Raw genomic sequence first — 10,007 nt, forward strand, 5'->3', positions numbered from 1 at the left:
TGTTGTCTTACAACATAGGTGACTGGAGGAGTTGCGCTAAGGGACATCTGCTACAGATCTTCACTTTCCTTCTTGCCTGTGGTCAATCAAAACTAAAAATACCCACAACTCCACTTCCAGGACTCACTCATGGCCAGATTCCTCATCCTGAGACTATAAGCCTCTCATAAGTACTTGTCACATATATATGACTCTTATGTTCCTGTTTCACGACCCCTAACACTAACAAAATGAATTATAACTGTTTTTTTGTAATTCAAAAGGTGACTCTTCAGTTTTATCCAGACCTTGAAAACAAGTCTATTTGTTTCTTTTGTCTATCATCAAGGTGGTTAGCAGAAATAACAAGAGCTCATAACATGTGGATTTCCTGGTATTTTTCATCTATAGCTTCTGGTATACCTTTACGTGTTTTTGCAAGAGAGAGAACACAGCCATTGCTTCTATAGTGCTTCCTGCTGCACCTGCAGTTGCTGACTTCGTACAAAACTCTCTTTTTTGCAAACGATGGCTGTATATGTAAATACAGGACCTTCAGTAATCAACTTTGGAATAGCGTTCAATAAAATCACTTACAAACAGCCCTGTTACACAAGTGAAGCCTCCTGATGTGCAATTGACCCCATGGTATATTAGAGGGTTGCAACTCCTGCTGCTCAAACAAAACTTATTTTTTCAGCACACTACTGCAGTTCATTGTTGTATTTTGTAAGTGGCTTATGTTGCTCTCTGGAATTAACAGAGGGATCACTTTGAGATCTTCAGGTGAAACATACTATAGAAGTACAAATAAACTACTAGCTTATTATTTCATGCAAAAGCTGCTGTATAGCTATACCTAGCCATTACGTCTACTTTCCATGCCTATCAGTATGCACTCAGAGACTGATAGATGATGGTTTTATAATTCTTAAACACTTTTTTGATATCCTAAACCTATAGAGCCTTCAGACATTTTGTTCAGGAGATTTGGAATATTTTGCTACTTGAAATAAAAAGAGCTACAATTGGCACGGTTTTAAATCCAAACATTTAAGGCATTGATTTTACTTAGTTTTTCTAAAGTAACTCCTTTAGGAAACTGAGTGCTACACTGCTAATTTTAACTTTATTCATTTTAAAGTGCTCAAGGATACTAGCACAAAGGACACTGTAAAAATTGCATTGTGCTGTATTAGGTTTGAATAGGATGAGTTATAGAACAGTTTGAGACTTTGAATTTGCAGAATTTACTTATTACAATGCTTATAATACTAAAGGTTTCTTATGTATGCATTTTATGTTTGGGATTTTTTTCTTAATCATCATGATTCCTAAAAAAATATCTACTGTGCATAGTCTGTCACTAAAGCTTTATAATATTTTATAGTGCAATACAGCTGCATGAAAATGTTTTCTAGATGTTGTTCACACCTACGTAAATATAATTTAAAATGCAAATGTTCATTGCATAAATTTTTCATGCAACAATTCTTTAAAATATTTCCAGTGTTGATTAATCTGCAATGGGATTTTTCTTTTGCAACGCAATATATATGCTCACCTCCTATAGATATGAGTACTGAAAGCAAAAATCTGAATATTACATAGTGAGAGTAAGTGGATGTGTAATCAGAGTAAACAATGAAAAATGAAATCATTTTTATGTCTTTTGAATTTTAAAACATTTTTATTCTAAGAGATTTGGACATTTTTGGTCTACTACAGCACAATTAAATGTACAATAAAAATGTAACAAACATTGTGTTCATTTTTGTTTGATAATTATAAAAATTATTCAGGACTATATAGTTGATTTCAGTAAAAATTGGTTCATATTACAATAATATTTGAAACAATAATATAGTTTTATAACTGTATTTTCTTATAAGTATTCTTTAAAACACTACATGTCAGAGTGTGAAAATGTGAAAGATATTGCAAGGATTCTGATTTTTCCTCTCTGTTTTCCAGTGATTTGCCTCAATCTCATGAGTAATCTAGCATTCACTGCAAGTGATAAATATCTAACACAAGCAGGCACAGAATTATTTTAAAAGCAATAAATAAAATTTGAAAAATACCATGAATTGAGAGGGAAAAACAATCAAAATTATTCAAAAAGGTAAACATTGGCTTTGGAAGAATAAATGGAACATTCCTTAACTGCTTTTTCAAGACCAGTGGAAAATATTCCTCACACACACAGTGGAGCTTTATTTTTCCCCTGCCTCTCAACAAGGTATAATTTGTGAAGGAGAAGCTGGTGTAGAGAAAAACAAGGTGGATGAACTTAAGCAACATTTTAATAGATATACTACCAAACTTCAGCAGGTCACTGGGGAGACTGATTGATGGAATGTATGTTATCACTAACATCAAAAAGAATAGATCTATCACAGAAAAGACACCCCAAACTATTTAAAAATTTAAAACATTATCTATTCCATTTTCATTCAAAGGCTTTTTGGAACAATTGTGTTTGGTTGCACACTTCTTTGACAATAGAAATTTCCCCACAAACCCTGCCTTCATGGTCAAAGTACTAGTTGGGCTTTTAGATTTCATGTATAACCACATTTGAGACGTGCTTCAGTTCTGTTAAAGATATATGTGCATTAGTGATTATAAGCCATCCTAGCTTTAAAGGAAGAGGACAATACTGCAGCCACCCCAAAGCAAAAAAAAAAAAAAAAATCATAGCAAAGTCAGGCAATAATATACATTTTTACTTTTGTGTCATCTATATTAAAATCCATGTTCAGCACAATAAAACACACACGGTACAATATTATGTTATCTGCCTGAGCCATATCTAAAAGAAATTGAAACCCATGGCCATCTTCTCATTGGCCTCCATATTTCTTGGAGTATGTCTTTTATATATTTCCAGTGTGTCCTTTGTTTTTATACTATAGATCCATTTTTTTCCTTCCTTGTTGAGCCTGGTGAAATTTGTGGTTTTATCATCACCCACTTCTTCAGTGCCAAAGTGCAGTAGGCACTTACTGAACAGAAAGTGCAGTGTTTCTCCTAAAGAAAGAGACCCGTTGACTTGAATAGCACAGGGCCTCTAAAAACTTCCAGTTTGCAGCACGTTTGTGGCAAAACATGGCCTGATTGATGTGCCAGGAAGAATGTAAGGCAGAAGTCAGCAGCAGGGAGGCAACACAAACCAGAAGTATCACCCAGTCATGTACGGGTATGTAGTAGCCACAACCTTCTGCTCTTCTGTGCTGAGAAGATAGGTAGACCAGACTTTCTGGAAGAGATAATAACTGCAAATTTGTTAAAATTCTGTGATAACCAGGAGGGGTAGTTAAGACCTGTGATGCGTTATACAGATTTAACTGTAAAATAGTCTGATTAATCTAAATTAACCTAACCTAATAAACTACCTGCTTTTCCAGCAGTGAAGTCTGAGTGGGTTAGAGAAGAAGAAAACTGTTTCATACTTCTTATAAACTGTACAATGGCTGCTCTTTTTATTTAGAAAATAGAAATTTACATACAAGTGGAAAGTGTTTCGCATCCCTTGGGAGAATAATTTTCATTAAAATACACTGAGTTTCCATTGAAAATTCAAAACTTTGTCTAGCAATCATGAAATGCGTTGCTTTTTCCATGAAAAGACATTTAAGTATATTAAATTTTATTATGAGTTGCTTTTCTTGAACAAAACATTTGTACAAAACAATCAATGTTTACAATAAAATCATTCATGTTGGCTGAATTTAGCATTTTTTAATATATGAATTAGGCTTGAAGTTTCATTTGTCATTTATTTTGAACTAGATTAAAACACATACCACTTTTACCCTTGGGATTAGGATACAATACTGTATCAGGATACTGTAACAAAAGCATTGAAATATATTTGTGGTCAGAATTACTCAGAAAATTTCTCCCATGGAATATTTCAAATAGGAAGTAAAATGTAAGAAATGGAAATATTTTCATTTGGAAATCCTGTCATAATATCTGACAAGAGCTGTGTTCCAAGTCTCCTTCACCAGGAATGCAGGGTTGCATGATCAAGATATTATACATCAAATAATAGCCTTTCTTAGTTAATCTGAGTAAAGAAAATCCCCAGAAGTTGCAATGTATCTGGGCAATCCAGCTACCCATTTCTTACTACAGAGACAGGAAAGATGACCTACTGCTCTTCTAATTTCCACAATAAAAGCACCAGAGTGGCAGCATTGCAGCTTTCTGGCATGTGGTTCAAGCACTGGTTTTAATAGAAAAAACAGATCTCTTCCATGAATAAAGAAATGGCTTTAGGTCACAAACTCAACTGGCCACTGAAAACAAAAACGAACAGTAAAACATAACTTCTCACACTCCTCTGACCCAAGACACTCTTCATAGTGAGAGCAGCAGTCCCATCCTCTAAAATAGGTTGCATATACTGCACCCAAAAGCACATATTTGTCTCCATGGACTCCCAAATATGTTGGGGTAGCTCATTCAGATATAGCTCTCCAATACTAGGTGGAATCAATGTCAACTCTGGTCTTCAGCCACACATTGTTCTAGTGGAAGGAAAGAAAAGAAAAGAAAGAAAAGAAAAGAAAAGAAAAGAAAAGAAAAGAAGAGAAAAGAAAAGAAAAGAAAAGAAAAGAAAAGAAAAGAAAAGAAAAGAAAAGAAAAGAAAAGAAAAGAAAAGAAAAGAAAAGAAAAGAAAAGAAAAGAAAAGAAAAGAAAAGAAAAGAAAAGAAAAGAAAAGAAAAGAAAGAAAGCCTTCCCTTTGGCTAGGAAGTTGCTTTTTCTCTCTCTTTTGTCCATACCTCCATGCTATTTCACAGAGTGATTGCTGGATCTCATTTAGGAGACTTTCACACCATTTTCTGAAGAGTGATGAAATGGAAATTTTCTGTCCTCTGTACTTCCATGCAGCTCCCACTGAATTTCAGCTATCAAAGCTAAACTTAAGTTTTTTTTAAAGAAAACAACACAACAATTTTGCTCTGAATAGGGTTTTTGATGCAATTTCCACTTTCAGCTCAGTGAAGTAAATAACAAAATTATGTATGTACTTTTTCATGTATTCCTGCAATTCTAATTAATTTAACTGAAATCATATGTGAAATTTCAAGAAATTTCAGCCTGTGGTCTGTATTCACTTCTCAAATAAAACACTTAAAATTTATATTGACTTCTTTGAAGTCAATGAAATTGATTCAGTGTAAATGACAACAAAGTCTACTTTATGACCGTAAAATTCTCCTAGTAGAAGGACTCCATCTGTAATTGTTCTTTAAGTCACATTACAGTGTAGGCAAAAAAATTTCTTGCAGAAACCCACTTTTGAGCTTTGTGGTTTTTTTAAATTGCAACCTTAGTGAAAGATTTTTTTCATATTTTCCCATCAAAACATGCATAAAAGAGATGAATGAATCAAACTTCACAAGTGTAAGTCAGCAATTATATTTTAAAACCTTTCAATATCACGAATCAGCTATTCTTACATCTATACAATGAAAAAATAATAGAAAATGGCAGCAAAGATCTGGAGAGATCTTTACCCCAAAGGTAAAGGGGTCAGCACTTGAGAGATTAACTAGAATACACAATATAGCTTTGTTTTTACCCACTACAATATGAAGTACTCAGAATATCCCATCTGCAATGTTTTCGGAAGTCCAGTCCGGGAGCCCAGATATATAAAGGCAAATGAAATAAGAGTTACCTAAATGTTTGTATGCTCAACTTCAGCGGGAAATTATTTATATTTGCACATAAGGCCTCACCTAATATCCACTAAAATCGATATGGATTACTTTACCATTAACTTTCATGGGCTTTAGAAGAATCCCTTATCCAACCCCTTACGTGGAATATTTATTTGCAAAATTTTAAACATACAATGTTTCCTACAAACATGACTACATAAAACTCATTCACTTAAAAGTTTGATCCATAAATGGGCACAAATCAGCATCAATGTTTGAAGAAAATTTCTTCAGCTAAATTGAAGCATCATTCTGAAGATCAGAACATATTAATCAGAACTATAGAATATAAGGATGTTTTCCCCCTCTTCTTGCATACTTTTGTTGCATATAACTTCATACACCTGAATAACTATCAGGTTCTTCATGCGGTTCTAATAACAGCTCTTAACAAGGCTACAAGGACAACTCACATGAAAAATTTAGATCTCTACAGAGAATCTTTAAAAAACACTAAAGCTTTTTTTACTTGTTTCTTGAACAACAGCCTTTTACCATTCTGAGTATTTGCTACACAATGGAGATGTTAATAGTCACCCTCAGACTGTACTTTACCTTTTACTGTAAACCTCTTAGGCAGTGCATTTACATTTCATGTCCTTCCACAGTGCAGTTCACTTGGAGACAAAAGCAAGAGGAATTTGTTTCAGTTGAGCTATTCCTTGTTAACAGACACTTTCCAGCTCACTTGCAGAAGTTGCCAAAAGGGAAATCAAGGATTAAGATTAGCTCTTTTTTTTTCCCCTAAGATTTGAAAGACCAGGAAGGTCATGGGGACTTTTTAAATTTATCTGTCATTGATTAAAGTGTCACTAAAGTATTTCGCAATTGATGGACTGTCAACAGTAGGACAGTCCTACACCTCAAATCTTCTAACTGTACAGTCTTTCAAGATGCCACCATTAGATCTTAAATTTCTCCTATTGGAAACTGCTTCCAAGGTTTACACTTTTCTAACCACTGCTATTGAATTTGTGTTGCTACAAGAAATAAAGACTAATTAAGTTAGTTAATTATGTTAGACTGGGCATTCTAGACACAGTACTTAAACTTTCAATTGTTTACATGCTGCTCAAATCAATTGTTATTATAGATGCGTATGACCAGGAAAAGTTTTATCCAAATATTTTAAAATATAGTGCTGAAAATAATAATGGCTTTTTTTTTTCTATGTTTTTGTACTCTCATATGTATCATAATGACTAAATTAAATATTACATAAAGACTTTAAAGATGATTACCACCTTGCAATACAGGTGCAAAATTGCTTTTAAGCAAAGGTGGACCTAGTCACTGATTCAAATCCTCACTATTAAGGAACCTATTGCATCAAGAACTTGTGATGAACTTTTTGGCTACCTCTTTACATTGCTGAAATGCTGGAAAGCATATAATAATTTTTTAATGCATCTTTCTACTCTGTTTGCAGCCCCTGCGCAAAATCTCATCACAGAGGAGCTGCTGATATTCATGGAGCCCAAGGATTCAATTATTTTTCTTGTTTTAAAATGGAGAAGTGAAGTAAATGTTCTCTCCAGCATAGACTTTGGCACTAGGTAAGCACAAAGTATCAACTCCTAGTGTGGTACTACAGCTGTTTTCACATTATATTCTCCAAATCTCAGAGTGTCCTGTTTCCAGGCCTTTTAGATTGCAAAGGGTGGTTCCTTGGCTAAAAGCTGTACCAAGGTCATAACTTAGAAAAGCACTTAGTATTTACCATGTTAAAGCATACCACATATTACTTGAATTTACATTAAAATTTTCAAGATTATTAAGCAACAACAGGAGCAGAACTAGAAGATTAGTTAAAGGTGAAGGACAGAACCCTCTTGGGCCTCTCTCGTGTTTTGTAGGGGAGAATGTAATAACTATTCGTTCTGTCCAGCATATGATTGCCAAATTCTTTTTTATAGAGTTAACTATTATGAACTAATTTTGGATACATCTGTGAATATGTAGATTTTTAAAATATATATATACAAATTGTATGTAATGTAATGGTGACAGTACTTGAAAAAAATAATAATGTATTCTTTGAAAAATATTGCAAGCAATTAATAGAGTATGTTTTCATAAGTTCTTCCAAGGTCTGGGACCAGATCATATAAGAAAGATTTCAGCAGTGGAAAATATTATCATTTGGCATATTTTATTTATCTTCCAAATTGGGATGTTGTTTTTTGTCTCTGGCAGAGGTCTGTACTGAGCACTACTGTCAACATTCCCACTAAGAAGAATACTACCAAAACAGATTTGGATTGTCTAAGACCTACACAGGGGACAAAGCTGCCTATGGGGGTCTTTACCTTAATACTGGCATTGGGCCTAAGCCTTGATTTAAGTTCCCAGGCAACAGATCTATTAAAGATATATTGCTAGGTTCACACTGCCCCTGAAAGCTTTATTAAATGATTATTTCACAGCATGGAGGGAAATCCATTGAAAATTAATATCCAGCATCAGCCAGTCATGGCTCAAAGCTGAGACATGCTCTTTGTGTCAAAAAAGTAGAATTTGCCAAATAAGAAAGTTCAAGTGAAATTCCTCTCATTAACTTTACTTTCCTAATTTGACTTCTCAGGCTATAATCAAGGAGGAGAAATGGACATTTCTAGAGTTGATGTCATCTTTCCTCTGTCTTAGGAGGCCAGTCTTGGGTAGGATACATTGCCCTCTGGACATGTCCCACTGCTTCTGAAGACCACAGAAGTGTCCCTTCTGCCTTGCCAGAGTGGCTGAAGTTAAAAAATATGAACCCCAGCTTGTGTGAAAAGAATAAGATTTGATGGATCCATCTGACCCATGGGATTCTGACAGAAACGAAAAAACATCTTAAAAATATACAGGATTTAGTCTGTTAGTTTATCCTTTCTGTAGAAAACAATTTGAGACAGCTAATACCAAGTAAAATCATGCCCACACATATTTCTTCAAAAGAATTGTCCAGAAACATTTAATTAGCTTCTACAGTGTTGCCACAGTCAGAATGTACATATTTTCTTGTATAAAAACACAATTACATGTTTTATGAAGGTGATTTTTTTAATCAACAGTTAAGACCTCTAAATAATTTAAAGATACAATTTAAAAGTTTGTCATTTTACATTATTACACTGTTAAGAAATGTAATAATTTGGATCACACAGTCCTAAAGTCATGAACAATTAAGTAAATGGGTAAGTTCTCATGCTGACTGCAATTAATTCGGAAGGTGAGGGATAAGAGCCCAGGCAGGCAGCTCCTACCCCTGTGAGCACCAGGTGGCAGTCCGGCTTTGACTGACAGGTCTTTATTTCCTCCTGCACTCCCCACACCAAAAGCTTTTCTTGTCACAGTACTTGTCTCGCTAGCCCCGTTCTGAAAGTCTTCTACACTTTTCTATCTGCTAAATAAATATATTCATCCTGGGGATTGATACTTTTTGCAGAGAATAAGATTAGTGTTTTTCATAAACACACTTAACACCTCAGTGACGCTAAAATGCCACAGAATTTCCCTCACACAAATCATGGTTTTACAAACTAAGCTCTGAATTTTGCTGGTAGACCAGACAGTACTAGCATGACCCAAAAGTTTAAACAACCTACAAAAGCATGTACAGGAAATATGAGGCATATAAATCTTTTATTTACTAGGTCACGATGTTTTTCACAGCACACATAACAAAGATTGGTCAAAAACTCTGCTACTCAAAATAAAAAACAAAAACAAAAATAACCCACAAACACCTAAAATCTTCACCGCTCCAAATTAACACTTAAAAAAATACTGCATAAGAGATAAGCATACGTTACAACACAGTACACATACATGTAAGTCAGGTTGAAATAGTGATGGTCAAAAAAGTCATGTTTTGGCTATGTAAGCTATTGCACCTTACGATCTGACAAGTTGAACTGATTTTATATACCTTTTTTTTGCTAACCTCTAGAAAAAAATATATTTTCTTATCTATTAAAAAAAACTTATATTACGATGTACACCAAATTTCTCAGACATTATGGATACTACCCTACTTTGTTACTCATTATTGCATCTTTTTGGTTAGTCTGGTGATCCATTTAATGATTGAATTTTGTTAGCAACGCAGGTGAAAACAACAAAAAAAATTGAAGGAACAGTAAAAATCTTATAACCTCCCACATAGTGAAAAACAACTTAATATCAGAAAAACAAGTTTTATTAACAAACAGAAATGTTTCACTGGAAATTTACTGCTAAATTCTATCTATATAAACATGCAAGTCATTCTTACCCATACGAGCATTTCTGATAAACCAAGAAGTC

The 10,007-nt window shown here is 34.1% G+C and overlaps 1 long non-coding RNA gene across 1 annotated transcript; it reads right to left on the reverse strand.

Annotated features, from left to right (window-relative positions):
• Positions 1 to 2,690: 2,690 nt before the first annotated feature.
• On the reverse strand, positions 2,691 to 5,981 carry LOC133276640 (uncharacterized). Its single transcript, XR_009745938.1, has 2 exons — positions 5,580 to 5,981; positions 2,691 to 3,276 (listed from the first exon to the last, which is right to left on the reverse strand). It is a non-coding gene; the product is annotated as an uncharacterized LOC133276640 (long non-coding RNA).
• Positions 5,982 to 10,007: the final 4,026 nt, after the last annotated feature.

The sequence above is a fragment of the Pezoporus flaviventris genome, unplaced genomic scaffold, assembly GCF_033815535.1.
Source record: "Pezoporus flaviventris isolate CSIRO_AGI_PZ_B2104156 unplaced genomic scaffold, CSIRO_AGI_Pfla_v1 ptg000045l, whole genome shotgun sequence".
NCBI lineage: Eukaryota > Metazoa > Chordata > Aves > Psittaciformes > Psittacidae > Pezoporus > Pezoporus flaviventris.